The 27,171-nt window shown below is 38.9% G+C and overlaps 1 protein-coding gene across 1 annotated transcript in view; it reads right to left on the bottom strand.

Annotated features, from left to right (window-relative positions):
• The window catches only part of LOC131838131 (ATP-dependent zinc metalloprotease YME1L1-like), a 31,516-nt gene extending 7,005 nt beyond the window's left edge, over positions 1 to 24,511 (bottom strand). The window contains exons 1-4 of the mRNA XM_059183851.1: positions 24,181 to 24,511; positions 9,843 to 9,992; positions 9,350 to 9,433; positions 6,226 to 6,305 (exon numbers count right to left, since the gene is read on the bottom strand). The gene's annotated coding sequence lies outside the window, so the exon portion shown is untranslated. The remainder of the gene's footprint in view (positions 1 to 6,225; positions 6,306 to 9,349; positions 9,434 to 9,842; positions 9,993 to 24,180) is intronic.
• Positions 24,512 to 27,171: the final 2,660 nt, after the last annotated feature.

The following is a 27,171-nucleotide window of genomic DNA, read 5'->3' on the forward strand; positions in this document are numbered from 1 at the left end:
GTCATGAAAGATCCATACCCACTCCCATAATAATAGAGAGGGGAGGGGAGACTGGGTGACTGAATCAGTTAAACATAAGACTTCGGCTCACCTCCTGATAGGGTCGTGAGACTGATCCCAGTGTGAGGCTCTACACTCAGTGCACAGTTTGCTTCAGATACTCTCCCTCTGCCCTCCCCCTCACCGGCTCTTGCACTTGCATGTGTGCTCACTCACTCTCTCTCAAATAAATAAATAAGTAAGTAAATAGGCTAAACAACTTTTTCAGATTGAAGAAAAATCAAGGGGTGCCTGGGTGGCTCAGGCAGTTAGGCAGCAACTCTCGATTCTGATTCAGGTCATGATCCGTCTGATTGAAGATTCTCATTCTCTCTCTCCCTCTGACCCTCCCCACTGCCTGCTCTCTCTCTCTCTCTCTCTCTCTCTCTCTCTCAAATAGTTTTTTTAAAAAAATTAAAGAAAAACTAAATGTGTAAACCTGGATTGAGTCTTAAACCTGGATTTGGGGTGGGGGATGGGAAGACCTCACTACAAAAGGTATTAATAAGAGAAATGCAGAAAATTGAATATAACTAAATTTCATAATTAGTTCTGGAACCGTGTGAAATATCCTGACTTTAATAACTATACTGGAGTTATGTAATAGAATATTCTTATACTTTAGGATATATATAACAATGTATTTGGGTTAAAGGAGCAGGAGGATATCTACAATTTACGCTTAAACAGTTTAAAAATACATTTATGTAAAGCAAGTGAGCAAATGACTACTGAGTTTAGTTAAGAGTACAGAGAGTTCTCTGCACTATGCTCACAATTTAAAATCTGAAATTGTAATAAAATTCAAAATCCCCTTCCTCTCAAAAAAAGGTTATAAATGGTATGTTCAGAATGAAGACTTATTTGTAAAATAGCCATTAAGAACTAAACCTTAAGCATTTAAATCAGTAAAAATTCAATCAGCAATAGATTATTGTATTTTTTTAATGTCAAGTCATGGTAAAGGGAAGGTACCTTACCCATGGAAGTTTACCTCCAAGCACAGTAAATTTTTGTGGGTTTGTCAAGAATTCAACAGACATCATTAAAAATGTTAGCTATCAACTTAAATTAAAAGCACATTTATGTGTGTACTTTTATGTATTTATTTTAAATTACTCTGGTTTAATAATACACTTGCAGCCAATTTGCAACCCTGTATTAGACAACTTTAAAGAGTTCTCCGTGGGGAAAAAAAGAACTCAAGTACACTGGTCAGGGCTAAAAAGAAACTACCTGATAAGAAGTATACCAAAACATAAAATATCTCTCGGCTGAAAGGCTTTATGAAAATCTAGAATTAAACTCATGACTCTCTTAGATTCCTAGATCATTTTCTAGGACTTTCTCTAGGAAGAATACAATCATTACAGAGTAAACAAGTGTTTTTTATTAGGCTTAGAATGGTCTTGAACGTTACTGATTAAATTATTAAAACCTTATAAAATGTTTGTAAAGTTAACAGTTGTAAGTAAAGCTCGGTCCATCCCTAAGGATAAATGCATACATATGTTCACCAAGAAACATAAGAAATATTCACAAGACCACTCTTTAGGCCAAAACTAGAAACAACCTAATGGAGAATACACAATATTGTGATTCACAGAATGCTATGAAATGGGTATGAATGAAGTAAAACTTCATGTAAAAACATGGATGGATCTCATAAACATCACTTTGAATGAAAGAAGCCATATACATTACATGTATTATGTTTATGTAAAGTTCAAATGCAGGCCAATTAATGTACGTTATGAGTCAGAACAACGATACGCTTGTGGTGGGAAGAAAGGGACACTAGGAAGTTTCTGGTAACATTTCACTTCTTGAGCTGGATGCCAATAATATACTGAGTTCACTGTGTGAAAACTTACTGAGGTACAGATTTGTGATTTGTACAGTTTTGTGTGAATGCTAAGCTTCAACATTTATGTTTATAAAGGATCTGGGGAGCTCGGTCAGTAAAGCAGCTACCTTCTGCTCAGGTCATGATCTCAGGATCCTGGGATCAAGCCCTACATCAGGCTCTCAGCAGGGAGCCTGCTCCTCCCTCTCCCTCTGCCACTCCCTCTGCTTGTGCTCTCTGGCACAGGCTCTCTCTGGAATAAATAAAATCTTAAAGGGCATGGATTGCATGGAGCACTGGGTGTGGTGAAAAAATAATGAATACTGTTATGCTGAAAATAAATAAATTTAATTTTAAAAAATTAAAAAAAAATAGCATCCCCCCCAAAATTAAAAAAACGTATATAAAAAGAAATCTAGCCCTTTATGCATTAAAATACATTTTTTAAATATTCAAAGATATCCATATACTGAAAGAAGGCCAAAAGACATTTGGTCAAGGTAATCAATAACTTTGAACTGTAGGAAAAGTGAAAAAGATTAGATGTCATCTACTACTAAAGCTACATTTTCTCTGCCCAAACTTTCTGTCAAGAAAATTCCCAACTGAGGTATATAAAATCTTTATAGAATGTAGTTTAGGGATCAAGACAATGAATGAAGTTATAAAAGCCCTTATTAGTATTTTTATGGCAACTATATGTAAAATTATTTCTAGAGAATCAGAAATCTAGGTAAGGAAATGAAATTCCTATACTAGCTCTTTAAGAGTCAGTAAAACTGATCACAGGTACCACCTACTAACCCACCTCTTTTGGCAAATGCTATAAATTACATTGGTCTATATAAATTTAGATTCGATAGTGATGGTGGCAATATAAAATTGTAACATTAATTATAATATTTGCTTAGATTAGCACAGAAAATTTTGTGATAATCTACAAACTTTGGGATGAACCCTTTCTAAGATTATCTATATGTCTTCTTTAGCTTCATAATCAGAATTGGACACATTCCAAAAGATATGTAGTCTATTGAGTACTGAAGTGTATACACTGCAGGGAGAAAGGAAGAACGCCTCACTGACCATAATCTCAGCACAGGTTCAATGGTGAGTAGGCTGACTGCGCATATTAACATGGGGAGGGCCCTCTGCACTCAACAGTTTTCAAATACGCACCGCACCAACCTCTTCCTCAATTATTCTCTTATTGCGTTTCTACAGGGTTCACAGCTGTTTAAATTGGCAAGTGAGGGGAGCCTGGGTGGCCAGTGGGTTAAAGCCTCTGCCTTTGGCAAAGGTCATGATCCCAGGGTCCTGGGATTGAGCCCCATATCCGGCTCTCTGCTCAGCACGGAGCCTGCTTCCCCTTTCTCTCTGCCTGCCTCTCTGCCTACTGTGATCTCTCTCTCTGTCAAATAAATAAATAGTATCTATTTTAAAAAATTGCCAAGGGAAGGGAAGGACTACTTGGTATAAAATTATCATAGTGACTCCTGATACTTTGTTCCCTATCTATGCATAAATATTTTTCACAGCCTCGACTATCAGGGAATAGAGTGTGGAAAGAGTAGGTGCTCTCATTCTACTCCATATTAAAGTAGCCTTTTGACTGATCAAACAAGTCAGGCACATTAATTCTCAAGATCTTTGCTCTCTCTCTTCCTCTGGCTAGAAGTGTCCTTTGCTCAAATACATACATGGTTTAGGCACATCTGGCTGTCTAAGTCAATAGAGCAAGTGATTCTTGATCTCAGGGTTGCATGTCTGAGCCCCGTGTTGGGCATAGAGGGTTTCAAGTTGAGCCCCGTGTTGGGTGTAGAGGTCACTTAAAAATAAAACATAAAAAAAAAAAACATGCATGGTTTACTCCATCATCTTCAAATCGTCACTCAATGTCACCTTCTCAGTCAATCAGACACTGAATATTCCCATTTAAAATTGTGATCTTTAGGGCACCTCGGTGACTCCGTGGGTTAAGCATCTGCCTTTGGCTCAGGTCATGATCTCAGGGTCCTGGGATTGAGCCCTGCATCAGACTCTTTCCTCAGCAGGGAGCCTGCTTCCTCCTCTCTCTCTTCCTGCCTCTCTGCCTACTTGTGATCTTGTCTGTCAAATAAATAAATAAAATATTTAAAAATAAATAAATATGTTTCTAGGAATGCATCCATTTCTTCCAGATTGTCAAATTTATTGCCGTAGAGTTGCTCATAGTATGTTCTTATAATAGTTTGTATTTCTTTGGTGTTAGTTGTGATCTCTCCTCTTTCATTCATGATTTTATTTATTTGGGTCCTTTCTCTTTTCTTTTTGATAAGTTGGGCCAGGGGTTTATCAATTTTATTAATTCTTTCAAAGAACCAGCTCCTACTTTCGTTGATTTGTTCTATTGATTTTTGGTTTCTATTTCATTGATTTCTGCTCTAATCTTTGTGATTTCTCTTCTCCTGCTGGGCTTAGGGTTTCTTTCTTGTTATTTCTCCAGCTCCTTTAGGTGTAGGGTTAGGTTGTGTACCTGAGACCTTTCTTGTTTCTTGATAAAGGCTAGTACCACTATATATTTTCCTCTCAGGACAGCCTTTGTTGTATCCCACAGATTTTGAACTGTTGTATCAAAATCCTTGAGGAGAATACAGGCAGCAACCTCTTCGACCTCAGCCACAGCAACATCTTCCTAGGAACAACGCCAAAGGCAAGGGAAGCAAGGGCAAAAATGAACTATTGGGATTTCATCAAGATCAAAAGCTTTTGCACAGCAAAGGAAACAGTTAATAAAATCAAAAGACAACTGACAGAATGGGAGAAGATATTTGCAAATGACATATCAGATAAAGGATTAGTGTCCAGAATCTATAAAGAACTTAGCAAACTCAACACCCAAAGAACAAATAATCCAATCAAGAAATGGGCAGAGGACATGAACAGACATTTCTGCAAAGAAGACATCCAGATGGCCAACAGACACATGAAAATGTGCTCCATATCACTCAGCATCAGGGAAATACAAATCAAAACCACAATGCGATATCAACTCACACCAGTCAGAATGGCTAAAATCAACAAGTCAGGAAATGACAGATGCTGGCGAGGATGCGGAGAAAGGGGAACCCTCCTACACTGTTGGTGGGAGTGCAAGCTGGTGCAACCACTCTGGAAAACAGCATGGAGGTTCCTCAAAATGTTGAAAATAGAACTGCCCTATGACCCAGCAATTGCACTATTGGGTATTTACCCTAAAGATACAAACGTAGTGATCCAAAGGGGCATGTGCACCCGAATGTTTATAGCAGCAATGTTCACAATAGCCAAACTATGGAAAGAACCTAGATGTCCATCAACAGATGAATGGATCAAGAAGATGTGGTATATATACACAATGGAATACTATGCAGCCATCAAAAGAAATGAAATCTTGCCATTTGCGACAACATGGATGGAACTAGAGCATATCATGCTTAGCGAAGTAAGTCAAGCAGAGAAAGACAACTATCATATGATCTCCCTGATATGAGGAAGTGGTGATGCAACATGGGGGCTTAAGTGGGTAGGAGAAGAATCAATGAAACAAGATGGGATTGGGAGGGAGACAAACCATAAGTGACTCTTAATCTCACAAAACAAACTGAGGGTTGCTGGGGGGAGGGGGTTTGGGAGAAAGGGGTGGGATTGTGGACATTGGGGAGGGTATGTGCTTTGGTGAGTGCTGTGAAGTGTGTAAACCTGGTGATTCACAGACCTGTACCCCTGGGGATAAAAATATATGTTTATAAAATTTAAAAAAAAAAATTAAAAATAAATAAATAAATAAATAAAAATAAAATTGTGATCTTTCTCTCAAAACTCCCAGTCTTCTTCATGCTGCTCCATATTTTTCCTATAATGCTTCATCACATTTGAGCACACTCTATTATTTTTTCCTCATATGCAATATCATGGTTTAGTTTCTGTTAGAAATGACAGCAGAGACTTATTTCTTCTGTCCCAATACCTAAAAGAGGGCTGGAGAATATGCAGCAAAGCTAAAACTTCCAAGGTTCTAATCACGGCTTCGTTTTTTCTAGGGTCCAGCCCTATCCAGGAGCCCACCAGAGTGGCCTCATACAAATGACAGTGCCATCACCCAGGAAGCCCTGTGTCTGACATCAGCATCAAAGACCAAACTGCAGAAGCAAAGATGCACTTAGTACTCTTGTCATTTAGGGAATTACAAGAGTTTTAGTGCCTCAAACTGGAGGTAGAGACCAATAAATATATTTTCTATTTTATACCTTTAAAATCAAATATTGGTCTTATATAATTAGATAATATTTGAAGAGTGCAGGGTAAACTTTTTAACTTACTCCTTTAATATGTTCAAAGGTGACATTTTTCATCTGGACGGGATCTACTGCAGAGTCAAGCCCTGTTGTCCGGAAGCAGACTAAAGAGAACAAAAATAATTGTTTATATATTTGTTAGTTTCCTAAAATTTCAACCACCCTATTATTCAGATGTAAGAAAGTACAGAAAATTATATCTAAGTTTACATACATTAATTCATAGTGAAGTAAAGAAACTACATCTTCCAGATTTCTAGACCATGTTGAAGGAACAAATGACTCACATTAAAGTTACATCTTTTTTTTTTAAGATTTTATTTATTTGACAGAGAGAGACACAGCAAGAGAGAGAACACAAGTAGGGGGAGTGGGAGAGGAGGAACAGGCTTCTGCCAAGCAGGGCGTCTGATGCGGGCTCCATCCCAGGACTCTGGGATCATGACCTGAGCTGAAGGCAGACACTTAACAACTGAGCCACCCAGGGACCCCTTAAATAACATCTTTACACCTTCCAATCAAAAAATTGAGGCACCTGTGTGGCTCAGTGGGTTAAGCCTCTGCCTTCGGTTCAGGTCATGATCTCAGGGTCCTGGGATTGAGCCCCGCATCAGGCTCTCTGCTCAGAAAGGGAGCCTGCCTCCCCTCCCCCCTCTGCCTGCCTCTCTGTCTACTTGTGATCTCTCTCTCTCTCTCTGTCAAATAAATAAATATTTTAAAATGAAAAATTATTTCCCTCTTCCCTCATCATATCTAACAAGAGAAATTTAAACCAATCATTCTCAAACTCAACTCTGCATAAAAATCACTTGAGAAATGTATAAATGCAAGTTCCCAGGCCATGGCCTAGAATTCTGGTTTGTAGTTCTAGAAAAAGATCCAGGACAGTTTGCATTTTTAACCGTCACCCTAAATTATCCTGATACAACTGGTCAGGGATGTACACCACGAGATACACTGCCTTAAACCCAATATAAAAGCTAGCACTAGCATTTTTTTAAGTGTATACCTTAAAAGATTATTTCACTTTTCATGCAGCCTCCTCCTCTAACAACTGTTATTACTTGCCCTCAGATGATATATATCAGTAATGACATCATTAAGAATGACAGTGAAAACTTGGAAAGACAGTAAAACACTTCAGATCAACTACAGGGAACTATTACAAAACTATCTTAAAACCTCTCCTCTTTGGTTAAACTTCCCTACTGAACAGATGTAAGTGAGTAAATAGAGCAATTTCTAATTTCCTGAGAAAAAGACAAAAATATTGTCTTGAAGACAGAAATTTAGATGCAAAACAAAACAAAAAAAAAAGATCACTAAGCAAAACTAGAGTTTTGCTGAAAACACTTAACATACCAAGAATACACAAGTTGGCAGAGCAAATGTACACTGGACACTAACAGTTTTAGCCCACTACATTGTTTATTTAAGGATCTACACAGTGAGACTTTAAAAGTTATGCAAATTAAATTTATAGCCAAACCACGTGAACATTATAAGAAATTATAAGGCAGTCCACATCATGTTTTGATATATATTTTGGTTTAATATAAGAAATTAAGAAACATAAAACAATAGCCAGAACTAACCCCACCCCTCCAATATCGATCATATGGTGTCCCTACACTGGTTGTGTTTTGAAAATGAGGAGACAAAAGGTGACTAGCTATAAAAAGAATATTCTGGGGGTGACTGGATGGCTCAGTCGGTTAAGCATGACCTCAGGATCCTGAAACTGAGCCCCACATCCGGCTCCCTGCTCAATAGGGATCCTGCTTCTCCCTGTTCCTGGTGCTCCCCATGTTTGCACTCACTCTCTGTCAAATAAATAAAATTTTAAGAAAAAAAAAAGAATATTCCTGGATGTTAAAATCTCATCTAAGTTTTGATGCCACAAAAACTTAAAATATCTGGGGTAACATGCAAGTTCTTGGATGAAGTCCTGATCCAGACCAACTGTTATTCTTTAATTGTTATCAGTTTTTTCTCTCAAGGTAACCAATCATAAAGAACATAGAAAACACGAGGTAAAAACTGAATAGCTGAGAAAGCAACAGGAACTACTTTGGATGGGCATTACAACTTCATTTTAGACTGGTAAACTGAGAACTAGGAGAATCACTTGAGGCAATTCTTAATTATATACTAAATTTATATATATGTGTGTGTGTATATATATAGATACATATATTTTTTTAAGATTTTATTTGAGATGGGGAGAGAGAAAGCACACAAGTGGGGGAAGGTGCAGACATCTCTATCAAAGGACCCTGAGATCATGACCTGAACTGAAGGCAGATGCTTAACCAACAGAGCCACCAAGGAGCCCCAAATTTTTATATACTTATGTATTATATATAAATTTTTCATAAATTTATTAGTATGTCTTTGTATTCTTATTATACAATTATTCTACATGTTTTTAAGTTTTATAATTGGACAGGTTTAACTTTCTAGAAGTCTGGAAAACCAACCACTAAGCTAACATTTTTGCTCTAACATAATCCTTGGAACATTAACAAAATATTAATTATTTTCTCAAAATAAAACTTGAAATTCGTACAGTGTCTAAAGGAACTTTTCTTGTAACCCACAAAGCAATGTAAATATAATGAGCCCTAATAATGCACTTGGCATGTAACCATAACAGATTAAAACATTTCTACTTCAATGCAAAAAATCACCTCAATTTGAACCAATCTGTGAAGTGTTGACTTAGGAAAGAAAGGCCTAGACACCAGAACAGTAAATGCTGGGGCACCCGGGTGGCACCAGAACAGTATACAGGTGCTGGGGCACCCAGGTGCTGGGGCACCTGAAGCCTTTGCCTTCAGCTCAAGTCATGCTCTCAGGGTCCTGGGATTAAGCCCCACATCAGGCTCAAGTCATGGTCACAGGGCCCTGAGATCAAGGTCATCAGGCTCTCCGCTTAGCAGGGAGACTGCTTTCCCCGCTCTTTCTGCCTGCCTCTCTGCCTACTTGTGATCTTTCTCTCTCTCTGTCAAATAAATAAATAAAATCTTTAAAAAACAAAAACAAAACAGGAAATACTTCTTCTCTCCTGTCTCAGGCAGACTATGAAAAAAAAGTCGAGTATTTAAAAGATTAAAATAAAAGTCAGATAAATAAAAAGAGCCTTTACCAGATAAAAATGGATTTTTAAAGAGTCCATAAATGCCAAACAGCAGCAGAACGAAGAGAATCAGATGAGTTCATCTCAGAGAATCTGGAGGAGGAAAAGAAAAAAAAAATTAAATCAAATAACAACAATGACAAATGACACCTTGACGAAAAGCAAGAATTAGGTTATTGATGATAATCATATTCCATCATATGCAATTTTGGAACCTGACATTCTTTTATATAGTTGCCATGATTTCCTTTCAGCACCCTGTTATCAAAAACCTCATGAAGGAACTCATGCTTCTGTCCTTCACTCTGGTTCTCATTTGAGAAAAGGGAGAGTGTCAACAGGTATTTCCATTTTGACACAGCTTAAGTTACAAATATAATGGAATATAACCAATGAAAAGGTACATATGTGTTGGAAAAAGTATGTGTAACCATTTAAAGGTAGGACTCTGACTTCCTTTTAGGTATTCTTCCCCAATATGGATGGTGTCTAATCAACTTACCATTGGTTTTTTCGTGAGGGCTTGAGCTTTCAGAAAACCCTCTGCAAAACCAGTTTTAAATGCATCTTGGTGAGCTTCAGGTATATTTTTGGTTTTCATGAGTTTGTCCAAACTTTCAACATCTGATCCCCTGTCCAACAACAGGAACCCCTAAATACACAAACAAGGCATCAGTACTGACTTACTATATAAATAACACTGCCCAATAATATAATGATCACTTACAAGAAAAATCCCTTCAAAAAATCTAGAATTTCTAGTTTTTGTTGACCATAAGAAGAATACAATAAGAGTTAAAAATAAATTACCTAATCAACGGCAAGGAAACTAACCCTGGAACTTACCCTTCCATCAGTCAATTAAGAAAGAAACTCTCTGTAAGAAAACAATATTGAAAACAATAGGTCACCTGTGGACTCAGGGTTCCAATGGTTTGATGTTCACACTCCTTTATCTCTACTAGAGGAAAAGCCTCATTAATTTATTAAATGTTTATTGAGTACCTTTTACAAACTTGGACTTGTATAGGTTGTGAAAATGTAAAGATAAATAACCAATGATCAGAATGTTTTCAGTCTACTGGGGAGAGATAAACAAATAACTAATTTTTTGAAATAATTTTGATATTATGTTAGAAATTCTAGGTCTAAAAACAGAAAAAAAGAAAAGAAAAGAAAAGAATAGAAATTCTAGGTCTGGGAGCACCTGGGTGGCTCAGTCAGTTAAGCATTCGACTTTTGGTTTTAGGTCAGGTCATCATCTCAGAGTCATGGGGTCAAGCCCAACATTAGGTTCTGAGCTCTCAGCAAGGAGTCTGCTGAAGATTCCTTCCCCTCTCTTTCCCTCCCCCACTTTGCTCCTCCTCTGATTGCATGCATTCCCTCTCTCAAGTAAAGAAGATCTTAAAAAGAAAAGAAAAAAGAGGTTCTAGGTCTGGTGCTAAAATAAATGCTACCTCAGAAGTCAAGGGAGGCATCACAGAGAATAGGATTTCTAAACCACAGGGAACACAAAGCATAAACACTGTGACAGAGTCATGAAATAACAGGCCTTAGCAGTCAGGAATGGCAAGCGATCTTGTATGACAGGACTTTAAATGCCAAGAAACAAGCGGAGCAGAGGATCAGAGGGGGTGCCATATTTAACGATGATAACAGAAAAATGGTTGGCAGAGGCCAAATGGATACTACAGCAGGAAACTGACAAGAAAGCAGGGAAGGGGCTAGGAGAAGAATAAATGAAACAAGATGGGATTGGGAGGGAGACAAAACATAAGTGACTCCTAATCTCACAAAAGAAACAGGGTTGCTGGGGGGAGGGGAGTTGGGAGAAGGGAAGTGGGGTTATGAATATTAGGGAGGTATGTGCTATGGTGAGTGCTGTGAAGTGTGTAAACCTGGTGATTTACAGACCTGTACCTTTGCGGATAAAAATATATTATATGTTTATAAAAAATAAAAAATAAAAAGAAAGCAGGGGAATACAATTATTACATTAAAACATTTTAGACAGATGGTGGTTGGTGGCAGTCTGGAGGCTGGAGTCTGGAGAACTAGGCTGCAGCTCAGAGCTTTTTACCTTGCCTCTCTGCCATGCTCAGCATGTCTCTCATCTGCAGAGTAGTTCCCACGTGACAAGCTGGCTGTAGCCTTCTCAGGACCCCATTCACACACAACATCATTGAGCAGAAGGAGGGGGGCTGCTTATCCAGGTGCCTCTGATAACAAGAGAAGAGCCTTTTCTCCAAGAACACGAAGGCCTCTCACATGCAGTGGCATGCCCGCATCAGATTCAATAACTGACAAGGAAACTGGGTCACAGTGACTGGCTTAGATCCATTAGAATTTCTTGCTGGGGTCTGGATACTGTATCTTTCTCAAGGCACATCAGTTAGGGTTACACACTGGAATGCAATAAAGGCTCTACATCCCCAGAAAAGGTGGGAACAGCTTTTAAGTAGGCAAACAAGATTTTTATTTTGGGTAACACTTCTGGAAACTTTGACATGCTTCCCAATGTGTATGGAAGAACACTAATTGCAACTGTCCACAGCCAATCTCAGACCACCTTGACAATCCTATAATGCTATCCCATCCCAGGAATAATGTGAGACTTCATCTGAAACTGTCCTAAGTTAACTTGCTCCATTTAGTCTGCTTTTTACGTGGCTAGAGAGGAAATAAGGTGGGAGCAACATCTATTTCTTCTGAGAAATTGGGCTACTCTATCCACAACCTCTTCTGGAAGAACATACCTAGGAGCCTGCTACATCCCTTTCATGTATGCCATTGAAGGTTCTGCTGACCACTTCACAACAATGCTCAAGACAGCCCAAACCTAACAGTAATCACACACTGCTTTCTTTTAGATAGAAAAGTAAGTTGTAAAGCAATATAAGAAATCTTTCATCCAACTATTTATTGGGCTCCTATTACATTCTCGTGCCTGGGACTATGGAATTAATGATTGGCAGACATAAGTCATGACCTTGTAGAGCTTGAATTGAGTAGGGAAGACAGGCATTATTGGCCAACAACAATAATAGAAGCAAATGTAAAATTATCAGTGATAAGCACCAAGAAAGAGCTGCAAGGCAGGTCCACAAAGGCAGACTTGAGGAGCTAAAGCTTGAGCTTATATCATGGAAAGATAGGAATCCACCTGGTAAGTAGTGGAGAGGTAGAAGAGTGATCCAGACAGAAAAAGCCTCATGTGAGAAGACTCTCTGGCAAGAGAGAGCATGGCCAGAGAGGTTGGAGCATAGAGGAGTGAGGGAGGTGGTGCCGGAGAAACCAGAGTGTAAGGGAGGAGCCAGATCATATAGGCACTGGTGACTTATGTTTAGAAACTGAGTCTTTATCTTCAATGTAAAGGGGAAATTCTAAACGGTGGTATCAACAGATTCATATTTGAAAGGGTTATTCTGCCAGGGTGAAGGTCAGATTGCATCCAAGAAAGCCATTTTTAAGGCTAATAATGCAGTATTCCACATTAAAAAAAAATGTTATTCAGACTATGGTAGAAACTGACAGAAGAATTCAAAAGATGTTTCGAAAGTAAAAATTATAGAATTACGTCGTTGATAGGATGAGTGAAAAACTAGCCTGTCCAAATGAATGGTGGTGCCAGTCAATGAAAAGGGAACATAGAAACAGGACTTGGAGTAGAGCGGATATCAAAAATACATGAAGATCTCATACAACTCAATAGCCAAACAAAACAAAACACAGTCTGATTTTACAATGAGTAGAGGCTCTGAATAGACATTTTTCCAAAGAAGACATACAGATGGCCAACAGGTACTTGAAAAGATGTTGGACATCATTCCTAATGAAGGAATTTCTAATATACATGCCAACGTTTCAGACATTGTGCCTTCTTAGTCCACTAAAAATGGATGATTGTCTATCTCATTTCCTTAAGACCAATAGGACAATTAACAGGGTAGAAATTAGTCCTTAAAGTCGGGCTTCTTACCTGGTTTTTGGTTCATACCACTCAGATAGAACCCAGAAGAACACTTCTTTTCTTATATTCTCCAGATTTGGCAAGAGCCATCTTCCCAGACACTCACTACAGAACACTTATTACACAACTTTGTGAGATGGAAATTAATGAAAGTAACTACACCTAGAGCTTTCATTATTGGCACAATTACATGACCACACATCAGTATAAGAAAACATCTCCAATTCCCTGCTTTGAACACAAAAATTTTAGTCCCAAGATTTCTGTTGGATGTCTCATTCCAGGATTCCGAACAAGTCCTACATACAATGGGTCAAAGGAAATACAGTCACATTTGGTGATGGGGTGGGAAGGTACAGAGGGAGGGATAGAAGGAGGGAGAGGGGAAAAGACTGATTTTAGTTCAGGAGACTCTGAGACCAGAAATTCTTCTCAAGTCAACCTGCCCACCATTACGCTTACCAGAGAAGTAAGTGACTAAAAAGAACAGGAAATACTAGAGGGTAACAACAGATCAAACCTTTAATTCTCTCTAAGAGACTTTCCTCCTAGGTTGAAGATCTCCAAACTTAGATCTGGTCCTTATCCATAATTATAAGCTGTGCGTTTTCCCTGCATTTAGTAGATTAGTTCTAACTACATTGGGAACATTGGCCTGGGGCCATGTTACTATCCAGATACTTTCTTAGGACAATATAATGGGCATGGGTTACATTTAAAATCTGTCCATAAACGTTTTCTTTTGAGTATTGCACCTTGTGTGGTCCATATAATTCTTGTGCCAAGTGGACACACAACCCAGACCCATCAATGAGGGTCTTTGTAGGAATACTGGGAGAGAAACTAATGGCTTCTGAGATTGATGGCTATGAAAATCGTGAACGTCTAGTGCAGCTGGGGCAGTCTATCCTGCAACCTGGACAGATGTGAGAAAGAATGAAGACAACAGGGGAAAAACAACAACAACAGAACCAACAATGGAACATCTACATGCAGCTGTTTGAAGTTATTCAAACCCTGAACTTTTAAGTCTCATGTGTGGATAAATTCCCTTGTGTTTAAGCTACTTTGCACTGGGTTTCTAAAACTTATAACCAAAAGGAATTGGACTGATGAAGAGAAGGAAAACAGGGAATGAAGGGACGGTGAGGACAGGAAGGTCTTAGAACTATAGCTAGACTAAAGCCTTACAACAGCATTTATGACAGGAAGGTAGCTGGTTCCCCATTGGTTCCCTTCATTTGTCTTTTGTAGGCCCAGGACAGTTTGCTAAACCAGAATATGTTAACAGAGTTAGGTCAGAGCTGAAAAGTGAGTGGAATTGCCTTCTATTTTTTGCTTCTGCTTTAGGCACGCTTAGGCACACTGATCTCTTCCTTCTCCTTCCTCAAACACAACCTCAGTACTCCCCTCACTTCAAAATATCATTTCTAGGAGAGTTCAACTCTCAGCACAGCTGACATTCTTAGCCTCCTTCTCCTCCTGCCTATATTCTCTGCCAGCTTATACCCTTGGACCAGACAGGGAACTCCTGGCCAAGACCACTTTACATCTGACTTCTCGTGGTGTAACCCAGTTTAAGTTGCCCAATGCCCTTTCACTTACAAAACCCCCAGAGAAATTCCCTTCCCTTGGGATGAGATTTCAACCATTTAAACCAATTAATCCCATGCATATGCGATGCATATTATAAACCTTATTCTACCTACAAATTCTTATTTAATACCATAACTCTAGCCTTATAGTCTATGAGCCCGTATTTGAGGGAAAGTTATAACCAAATGTCCCTAAACAGCTTGTAATCTTTAAAAAACGTAAAAAAAATGAAAAATAGCAATGCCAAACGTTTAAAAATAGGAAACTGGTGCCATATTTTGGTTACAAAGAAGCAAAAATAAAAATTTTATCTCACTTTTTCAATATATTAAAGAATCATTGCCAAAATCAGGCCCACCTTAAACAATCATTTCTCTCAGTGTTCTGAAATTCCCAGATAAAACCTCTTACTCCTCCTTTAGAATATTGTTCATGTGGAGAGTTTTCCTTGTCAATCAGACTTATTGCTATCTCAGCCAGGAAAATCTAATTTCCTGGAAAAAATAGTTTCCATGATTATACTTTGAATTTTGAATCAGAGACAGATCTTAATTCTGAATGTTAAGGTAATGCATTCATGGAAAAGAGCTCTAAGACATTTTTTAGGCATTAACATGGTAATCAGCAAATGTCTTTGAGAGATGATTCCAAGCACTGGAAACAACACATGACTGGATTTTTTAAGAGTCCATGAAAGTATAGGTTGACTTCCAGAAAACGTAATGCTATAAAAAGTGTTAAAATCCCTTTTCCCAGAAATGTCTGGGTTGACCAAAGAAATAAGATGAGTATGAGCTAAGACGTCCTCCCAAATGCTGCACATCTTATAGACTAAAGGAAAATGCCATGAGCTAACTAACAAGCATCCTTACTTTGAATACAAAATGTGCCATGGAAAGCAGAAGCAGACCTTTTGCATTGTAAAGGCATTCTGCTTCTTCACATCTGTCCATGAAGACCTAAGGGATATCCCCATAAGCAATAATATTTGGGTGGTCTGCATTTAAACTTATAGGACCTCCTAGTATAAGTTGATACAGTAATTTAAATAGTTCATGTTTAAATTTAATAATATACCTCAACATGTTTGCAGGTGCCCGGGTGGCTCAGTCATTAAGCATCTGCCTTTGGCTCAGGTCATGAATCCAGGGTCCTGGAATGGAGTCCCTCTTCGGGCTCCCTGCTCTTTGGGAAGCCTGCTTCTCCCTCTCCTACTTTGCCTGCTTGTGTTCCTGCTCTTGCTGTCTCTCTCAGTCAAATAAATAAATAAGTGAAATCTTAAAAAAAAAAAGAAGAAACACATTTATACTTTATAGGACTAGCTTCTATAAAGTACAGGAGCCTGCTTCTCCCTCTCCCTTGAACAACCCCCACCACTCATGTGCTCTCTTTCTCTCTCTCAAATAAATAAGTAGAATATTTTTTTTTTTAAGTAAAAAAATCTGCACTATTTGCCTGATGGGAGTTATTGACAGGAATAATGAGAATAGAAATAGTAGCAGACGTAGAGGATGATTGTGGAACTGACCAGAGCAAGAAGAAAAGAAAAAAAAGTGAAGAATGAAAGAGCCAGGTTGGGGAGAGTGAAGGAAAGCAAAAAAGTATTACATAAGCATAGGGTAAAATTGTTGTGTGATGATCACATGTGTCTGAGCAAATTAAAGAGTAGTAACAATAAAAGCCAACATTTGTTGAACACTCACCATATGCCAGGTAGAATGTGAAATTCTGACTGTGTAATATTTAATCATCTTTGAAAAAGAAAAAAAAAAGTAGGTGAGCTTCCTAACACTACTAGAATTAGACAGCTACGTGGGATATTTTGCAGAATTTTTCTCTAACTTCAAAATTCCAGAGATGGCTTTTAATGTATATGACATTCTGCTTCAGAACCTTGCATGGTGTCCATACATTAACTAAACAAATATTCCAGACTTTTTTTAAAGGCGATTTGAAACATTTTTAAGTGTCCTAAGTTCAGGATAAAATGGCCATATACGCACACATTTTTGAAATCTCTCTCTTTCTTTAAAATTTATTTATTTAATAATAAATAGAGAGAGAGCAAGCAGGCATGCAAGAGGGGGGGCAGAAGGAGAGGGAAGGAGAGAGTGAATCTCAAGAAGACTTCCCACTGAGCAAGGAGCCTGACATGGGGTCCAATTCCACAACCCATGAGATCACGACCCATGTGATGACCACCTGAGCCGAAATCAAGAGTCAGATGCTTAACCAGCTGAGCCACCCAGGTGCCCTTCTTGAAATCCCTTTCAAAATCACTCTCAAAAGTGAATGACATGAAGTTAAAAAATAAAAACAGTAAATAACAATTCTTTCATGATGAAACAAACAAACAAACAAAAGGTCCAATCTTATACCACAACCTTGCACCAAATTAAGATATAATGTCAGGAATGGAAAACCGACTTCCTTTCCAGAGAAGAGTATGCAAAGTAGCAGTAAATGGGGAAATTCTGGGCCACAGTGCTAAAGCTCAGGGGCAGAAAGAGCATAGCTGGTTTCCATCCTCTTTCCCATGCTGGCAGGAAAGGGCTCAAGGTCTATGCTTGTAAGAATGGCCAAATTTACCTTCCACTTTGGCCCAAGGAGAAAAAACTGAAGGGCCAAAGTCCAATCACTGTTTTTACACTCCTGGCAGTGGAAGTAGCAGTGATTCAGCTAGGAGAGGAAAATTCAGAACTATTTTTTTCACATTTGAATGTCTCTGTCATCTAACTGCTTAAAAACTACAGCAAAAGAAAATTTCCATTTCCCAGATGGAAGAGTAAGTGATAATACAATCATCATTCCTTGTAGTTTTCCTTTACCTTTGGATAGAAGAGTTAACTTCGCTGTTTTTTAAAAATTGTATTCTAAATGTAGTTCTCTGATTTTTTTTTAGATTTCTTCTAAAAATTAGTCAATGAGGCATTATTAGCATAGAACTAATACGCAGTTATCATAGTGAAGAAAATATTTGTTATAAGAAAATAACTGCCCTTCCATACTCATTTGTGGATCTCTCTGGGACTTTCTAGGACCTTTCTTACTGCTAATAGAATTGGATTTTTCTCTAGGCTCTGAAATGGGACAGAATGGTATATTAATTGAATGATCTCAGTGGCTGTTCTGAATTTAAACATGAATGTTCACTTCTTTTCTATTTCCTATTCCAAATTTTGCCCAGCTATATGGTCCAATGTAGCCTCTCAGAGTTTCTGCAATGAGGTCAGATAACAGCACTAAAACATTAAAATGAAATCAAATATTCCAAATTGAATTAAAATATTCCAAAAATCATATATCAACATACCGTGATACTCCTAAATTCAATTTTAAAAAACCTCCCATTGTTAATTTCCCAGTGATATAATTAAAAGATATAAATCTTAAAAAATTAAAATCCAAAATCTTTTAGTTTAAGTCCCAAAGGGGTAAAGTGTGAAAAAATTCTGCTGTCCATGTGCATTACGAATCCAAAAATTAAAGTCCCCAATTTCAGTTTAAAGTCTAAGTAATCATTCTCTTTAACTGCTCATTTGCTCAATTTCGGTTAGATGAATTTTCCATGTCTTCATTCTTTAAGCCGCTGCAGCCTGGACTGTCCTTCTCTAGACTGGCTGCACTTCAGGACCTCAGATTTTGTGTCTGTTTGCTTGCCACACAGCTCAGCAGCCTCACTATGAAGGATCTAAAGCATATAAAATTACACAGCAATTGTTTTTCATACCTACACATTAACAAAAATAAAACAATCCCCAAATCTTAGGATAGTTAACCCAAACATAATTATGCTCCAAATCTCAGCACCTAGTGTCATCAAAAGTCATAATAGAACCTCAAAATGAGCTGAAAAATATTTCTTTCAACTTTACTAGTCAACCTATGTTGTTTGTCTGAGGCCCATGATTATGACCCTAAAAACCAATTAGGATTGCACAAGAATGTTCATAGCAGGGCCCCTGGGTAGCTCAGTTTGTTGGGCGACTGCATTTGGCTCAGGTCATGATCCTGGAACACCAGAATTGAGTCCCACATTGGGCTCACAGCTCGGTGGGGAGTGTGATACTCCTGCTGACCTCTTTCCTCTCATGCTCTCTCTCTCTCTCTCTCGTTCGTTCTCTCTCTCTCTCTCTCTCAAATAAATAAATGATATCTTTGAAAAAAAAGAATGTTCATAACATTATGCATAACATCCAAAAAAAATGCAAACAATACAGGGGTACCTGGGTGGCTCAGTTGAGTACCCAACTCTTGCTTTCACCTAAGGTCCTGTTCTCAGGGTCACTACACTGAGCTCAGCTAGGCTCAGTGCTCAGCAGGGAGTCTGCTTCTCTCCTTCCCCTTTGCCCTCTGTACCTCCCCACTGCAGTCTCTCTTTTTCTCAAATAAATAAATAAATAAATGTCTAAAAATAAATGTAAACAATCCAATGCCATCGACTGATGAATGGATAAACAAATGTGGCTCATCTATGCAACTAAAAATTATTCTGCTAAAAACCAATGGGAGTTGCTACATGTTACAGTATGGATGAACTTTGAAAACATTATGCTGAAGTGAAAGAAGTCAGTCACAAAGGCTACACCCTGTATGATTCCATTTATATGAACTCTCCAGAATTGGCAAATCTGTAGAGATAAAAAGTAGATTAATGATTACCAGGTGGTAGAGGTAGAGAGAACTATGACTGACTGCTAATAGATGTGGGGTTTCTTTTTGGTGTGATGGAAATATTCTGGAATTTGTTACTGGTTTTAGTTAATGGTAAACTGGCAATAGTGATAGTTAATATACTAAAAATTACTGATATGTGCATTTTTAAACCATGAATTTTATTTATATTTATTTATTTATTCATTCATTCATTTTTAATTGGGGCGCCTGGGTGGCTCAGTCATTTTTAATTTCAAACATTTTATTTTTTTAATTTTAATTCCAGTGTAATTAACATAATGTTAAATTAGTTTCAGGTGTATAAGATAATGATTCAACACTTCCATACATTACTCAGTGCTCATCATAAGTGCACTCTCTCTTTTCTTTTTTTGTTTTAATTTTATAAATGTATTCATATCCCCTTCATCTATTTCACCCATGCCCCCACCCATCCCCCTCTGGTAACCATCTGCTCTCTACAGTTCAGAGCCTGGTTTTTGTAAACGAGTCCTTTTATATCTCAATTTTTAAAACCCTTGGGAGAATATCTCAAAAGAGGTTAAATTTGATACTATGAGATTTACCACTTTTGTGGGAGAAGGATGTGGTAGGGGCTGGGAGTCACTCATTTCTTTTCTCAGGGATTGTCATTTGAGATAATCCTCTCTCTCTCTCTGTTTCCTTTAAACTGGCAAGGGAAGCAGTTGGCATCAGACCCTGAGAAGCAGCTCTTCCCGTTCAGTTTCCACTTCCCCTTGAGGGCCATCTTTCTTCATCAGTGTGGGCTCCCACGTGGTGACAGGGCCTGCACTCTCTCCCAGGAACCGGTGTTTTTAGTCCCGAGCCACAGTGGAGACTGCCCCTTGGTATGGAACATCTTAGGTCTGTGAACCCAGCTTCCCAGGGAATGTTCATCCCCAGAACGATTTCAGGAGGAGAACCACTTTCAGCAAGTTCCTGAAATAAAGGGGCTTTTGGTGAAGTGCGCCTCTAGAGGCCTTGTGGGACAAATCCCTGTATCATTTCTACTGGAGACCACGCATCCTAGCCTTTGAGATGTTACAGGCTCTGGATGTCAGAGTGGGGAATGAATCTTAAAGGCTTTTATAAACCATGCATATGCATGGCTTAGTCCCTCCACAGATTCCTCCCTTGGCTCTGAATTCAGTTCAAACACTATTAACTGGGGCGCCTGGGTGGCTCAGTTGGTTATGCATTTGCCTTTGGATCAGGTCAGGATCCCAGGGTCCTGAGCTTGAGTCCCTGCTCAGCTGAGAGCCAGCTTCTCCCCCTCCCTTCCCCTCTGCCTGCAGCTCCACCTGCTTGTGCTCTCCCTCTGTCAGATAAATAAAATCTTAGCAAATACAATCTAAAGGGGAAAAAAAGCACAAAAGGAGAGCAGCCAACCCACACCTGCACAAGCCCCTTGCTTGCTAGTTACCAAGCTCATACACATGATTTAGCTGCATTAAATTCTTGGCCTGTGGTCCTGGTTGAAGATCAGATTGTAAAAGCAGCAAATAATTATCCCCAATCAAGATGCTCTTGTCCTTTTGAGTGAATCCTTGCCTCAGATGCACTTGTTACTGAGGTTCTGATGGCCCCCTGTCTGCAGGCAGTGAGACCATGTAAAGCTATTAAATACCAGTGTCATTCAAAATAAAACTGTTGTAATTCAAAAAAAAAAAAAAAAAAAAAAAAAAAAAAAGCCAGCCCCTGCAAGGCACCATGACCACCCACCAGTTAGTTCAAGACCAACATCTAAAACAACCACTTCCCTTTGGTCAGAGTGGCCATAAATTACAGTGACTCATCAAAGTCAAAATCTCAGGTTGCCTAAGACTTTAAGTGTTTGCCAGGGTCCATGAGAAGTTAGAAAGCAAAAACTTATTACAATCTCACTGCACAAAATAGGCCACTGCAAACTCCTAAGGATATGAATCCTCATGGCCTGGCTCTAGAGAAACCAGTCTGAATATCATTGTGTTCCTGATTCACAAACAGAAATGGATAGATTATCTCTAACTTCCTACATAACCTCAAAGCCCTCAAACCTTAATCAAACACATAGCTCTCTCTATATAATGATCTCAATGGCTTTAAAAATAAGCACCAAAATCCTATGCTCCAAAACAGAATATACAAAAATGATAATAACAACTGTCTTCAAGTGATTGGGTGGTGAATGATTTCTAATTTCTAATTTTAATCTCTAAAATTTTTCTATAAAAGTTTCAATCATTTACACAGTCAGAAAATTCCCTAACTGACTGTGTCATGGAAGGGCCACACCTCCTGCTTCTACTTTCAGAAGCCAAGGGATGATTAGAATTCTGACACTTCCTAGAAACTGCTACAGCCTCCTGACATTGGAATGAGTCTGGATTTCACACTGTATCACCGCTAGCTCAGGAGCCTCTATTTCTCCCATGAAGTTATGGGTTTAACATAGAATCTCTGAAATTATAAGCCAAACAAAAATAAAGCAAAGTGGCCAAATGTTTGGATTTGTCTTCATTTACCGGATAGCCAGTAAGCTCACTAAAGCCTTGACTGTCTTCCAGAGAGAGCCATAGAGAACAGAGAACAGGACACAGTTGTACCTTCACTCGCTAAACAAGTTCACAAGATGGGGCTATGATCAATTTCAATTTAGAGCATTAGCTGAACTAGAAGAAATCTCAGCAGGCACTAAATAGATGTTTACTGTCATGGTGAAGTCTATAAAGATACATTTTAAAGTTAAAAGAATATTTGATCAAACTAAATCGAACTCAGCATGATGTACAACATGCCGTATATGCACATACACAGCCCCATTCAATGTTTATCAATGTATGGATTAAAAAAAAATTGAGTCATCTCCCCATCACCTAGTAAGAAAAGCAGTTGAAGTAATAATTTGAAATTCCCTTCCCTCCCCTGATGGGTAAACCAGCCCTCCATCCTCTGCAAGCATCCTGAAGGAGAGGAGAGAGGCATGGGCCTGCCTCCAACCCCACACTCTCTTCATCCCCCTTGTCCCTCCTTAGCTTTCCCCAACAAGCCACTGAAACTGCTTTTGCCCTCCTGGTTACCAGATTCAATGGGGACTTTCTTGCCCTCAACTGTATTCAATGACCCCACTGTCTTTCTGCCACCACATAGTCCTAGTTTCCTCCTCTCTTTTGGAAAATTTCTTCCTGGCTCCTTGGCTGGCTTTCCTACTGCTGAAACAATGAATGTTTCAGGGCTTCAGGGATTCAGGGCTCAGTTCTGGTCCTCTTCCCTATACAAATTCTCTGCAAGTGACTCCATCTAGTTGCATATCTTGGAAGACCATATACAGACACTGACTTATATTTCTGGGTCAGACTTTCATCCAAGTTCCAGTCTCATGGACCAAACTACTCAACACCCCCAACTGGCTGTCTATCGAGCATTTCAAATTTCCTATGTCCCTAATGGAACACTCCCTTTCTCTTTCCCATTTCAATATGTTCCTTTCTATTTGTCACCACCTCAGCAAATGATACCATTACCTATTCAGCTATACAAGCCCAAACCTAGGAGTCATCTTTGATTCCCCCTTTCCTGGGCCTCCCAGTCCAATCTAGCACTGTCTAGTTGACTCAGACCTGAAAAGATATCTTATCTCTACCCTAGTCCAAGCTATCAACATACCTTACCTGGAAAATTCCAATTGTCTTCTAAAAGATCTTTCACTTTACATTCTGGCCTCCTTATGTTCCAAAAGGCAAAGTTTGAAAACATAAATTCAGATAATGTCACTCTATTGCTTAAAATCTTTCAATGACAGGCGACTGGGTGGCTTAGTCAATTAAGAGTGTAACTTCAGCTCAAGTCATGATCCCAGGGTCCTGGGATGGAGCCACACTTCTGGCTTCCTGCTTCTCCCTCTCCTTTCTGCTTGTGCTCTCATGATCTCTCTCTCTCTCTCTCAAATAAATAAAATCTTAAAATAATCTTTGAGTGATGTCCTATCATACTTAAAACACAAATTTTTAAAGATAGTCTACAAAGCACCCAGTATGGTCTAGTTTACAATTTCATTTTCTACTATATATCCATATATTTAATTTTTTTTTTATATTTCTTTGTTACCTCAGATCTTTGTACTTTCCCCCTTTTACTTTTGTGCTACAACTGAAGAATTTTTAAATAAGTCTAAAGATTCTTTTGACCAAACCAATACTTTAGATAACGTATGGGAGTTGTTTACAAACCTTCATAAAAGTATGTCCAATTAACGATATATCCAAATTCTTTGGCCATGTCTTCCATTGGGAGCTATAGGAACTCCCTTGAAGCTATAGATGGCAGAAATGTTTCATTTAGCTTCGTAAGATTACTGCTTCAGCCATCTAATGACAACATGAACATTGGTTCCCCCCAAATCCAAAATTGTTAACCCTAGCTCCCCTGATAAATTCTTGGGACTCTTTGCAAGCTTCCAGTCTTGCTGGAATGGACAGATTCAAACTCTTAGTGTTTATGCTGCTTGCACTGTCTAAATAGTGCAAATATGGAAGGATCTTTACATGGTGCAGCTTAATGAGGCCCAGTATTCCCAATGCAGATTCGGTGTGGCCACTGCTGCCTTTCACTGACCCACCTTCAGAACAGGAGTCCCCTGTTGCTTATTTCTTCCAATGGTGTTTGCCAAGGTCTCCACTTTAGTGGGATCTCCAGCAGACATCCCCATGCTGTGAGTCTTCTACTGTACTCTTAATGGGTCAACATGAGTCAAATAGATGCTCTGCAGGGGCCTCTCCTGCTCTTCTGAGATGGTCTGGTGATAAGCTAGCTGACTTTGATGGACAGCGATGCCACTGATGATTCCCCAGACTGTGGTATGGCCTTCTAGAGCTTGATAAAGGAAATAATAAAAATATTATAGCTTTTATTTCCAAAATTAATTACAAGGGTAACAGCGATAATAAGTAAATAATGTAAATTTTTAATGACTGTCAATATAAGGAATTGTGATAACTCAGGATCAATAAAACATGGTTCTTGACTTCTCCCTCTGTTACTATCTACCACAATGATTCACAAATTTTGGAGTGAATTTAAAAATCTGGGAAAGTTGGGAGTGACATCACCAAAATATCAATGTAGGAGACCTCCATCCCTTCACAAAGATCAATAATCAGAAAGCTATCCATGAATAAAAATGGCTCTGGGAGAGCTCAGGAGTCCTCTTAAGAAATTTTAGTAACACAGTAAAGCAAAAACACTTGAGAATAATTACACAAGAAAAGAAGAACGTTTCATTTTGCCTGCATCATCTCACCCCTCAAGTTGGAACTGCTCAGTGCCAAGGGCCCCAGCCAGAGAGAGTTCCACTTACCAAAAAAGGAAAAGCAGAGTGAGTGACCAGCTTCTCCAGGCTTTCAGGGTACTACACAAAGGTCCCGATTCAGTTTTACCCCACCCAGAGACCAACAAAAGTAAGATATACAGAGATGACTAGGAACAAGAAGAAACACAGTAGCTACTAATAGCAGCCACATAGCAGGACCCACTGCAGTGAAGCCAGGCAGGTTTAGCCAGTGAAAAAAATCAATAGCCTCAATGGAATTAAGGTCTCTTCCCATTAATTCCCCTCTCTGGCTGTGAAAAGAGCCTGGAAACCACACCAGCAGGCAGCCCAGGACTCTTTTGTTGCACAAGTGTAAGATGCCAGTCTAGACCCCCGACACTGACCCCACCAACATGTGTGCACTTAGGGACAGCCCATCACACACTGTAACCCTGACAAGCCTGATAACTGTCACTGGCCTCTGCTGACATTTTCAGTCCTTGGAGTACGATTGTGGAGGCATAGGGGAGCACACCAACAGCCAGGGATTCTGTAATTGCTTGTGGGCCTGGACTAGGCCCTGTCTTCTGTCACTAGCCCCACCAGCTGTGCACCCACACATCCCAGGTTTGAATCCTGTCAAGAGTCTACATTGCTGTACACCCATGGTAATACCCAACAGCCACAGTAGTGCATGCCAGTGAGCCTGTAGCTGGGCCTGTCCTTTGCTGCCTTCCATGACCTCACCACTGCATGACATGCCCAAATGACACATGACATGACACAGGCACCTGCAGCTGGACTCTGCAGCCAAGTATGCCACCACAAGTTCTGGCCACCACCACTACATGCCTGGTCCCTAACCATTGTACCAGGAAGTGTCACTGAGGACCCCAGGTGCCCTTGAAACCACTATGGATTCCTTCAAGGCTTACCAAGGACAACAGTGTTGTCAATGCTGTGGACCCTCGTGGCCTTAGCCAAAGAGAACCATGCCACCCACACCCCACACTTGGTGCCCTGCATCAGCATGCCCCCCTCTGAGGTCAAAGTCTTATATTACCCAAGTCAGGCCATAAAGTTCAGGTGACTACTTCAAAAGGCTATTGGAATCACAAAAAATTAGGAAAACATGAGGAATAGAGTAAATCTCCTGGAACCGGTCCCAAAGAAATGGAGATCCAAGAATTGCACAACAAATAATTCAAAACAGTTGTTCTAAGGATGTTCAGGAAACTATTAAAAAACACATATAAACAACAAAATTGGGAAGACAATACAAGAAAAAAAAGGAAAGCTCAAAAAAGAGAAAACATTTTTTTAAAACACCAAACAGAAATTTTGGACCTGAAGAATACAGTAACTGAATAGTTCAATAGAGAGCTACAATATCAACTTGACAAAGCAGCATAAGGAATCAGTGACATAAAAGAGAGATTAACTGAAATTATCCAAATAGGGGAGCAAAAAGGAAAAAGAATGAAAAAGAATAAAGAAAATCTATGAAAATTATGGGGCACCATCAAAACAAAACAAAACAAAAAACAACATAAGGATCACTGGAGTCCCAGAAGGAGGAGAGAAAAATGTGGTAAAGAGCTTAGTTAAAGAAATAATGGCTGAGAACTTCCCAAACCTTGGGGAGAGATTTGGAGATCCAAGTTAATGAAGGTAATAATAAGTCACCATAAAATTTCAACCCAAAATGATCTACAAGATGCAATATAATGTAACTCACTAAATCAAAGACAAAGAAAGAAATTTCAAAAGCAACAAGAGGAAAAAACTATCATACAGTGTAAGCCACATGAGTCTACAGCAGATTCCTGAGCAGGGACGTTTCAGGCAAAGAGAGAATGGGATGATATATTTAAAATCCTAAGAGAAAGAAACTACCAACCAAGAATACCTTAACCTGGCAAAGTTGCCTTCAAAAAGGAAGGCAAAATGAAGACTTAGCCTAAAAAAACGAAAGCTGATGGAGCTCACTACCACTAGAACTGCCTTTCAAGAAATGCTGAAAGTAGTACTTGAAACTTAAGTGAATGTTTGATAATTAGTAACATGAAATCACATAAATATGCAACACTGGTATGTTAACCATTTAACTCTAGTTTAACAGTTAAAGGAGCAAAGTTTTTAAAAATAACTAGAGCTACGTATTGCCTGGAGCACTGGGTATGGTGCATAAACCATGAATTTTGGAACACTGAAAAAAAAATCAAATGAAATTAAAAACTACACCTTCAATGATTTATTAATGGATACACAATATAAAAAGAAGTAAACTGTGACATTAAA

The sequence above is a fragment of the Mustela lutreola genome, chromosome 8, assembly GCF_030435805.1.
Source record: "Mustela lutreola isolate mMusLut2 chromosome 8, mMusLut2.pri, whole genome shotgun sequence".
Classification (NCBI taxonomy): domain Eukaryota; kingdom Metazoa; phylum Chordata; class Mammalia; order Carnivora; family Mustelidae; genus Mustela; species Mustela lutreola.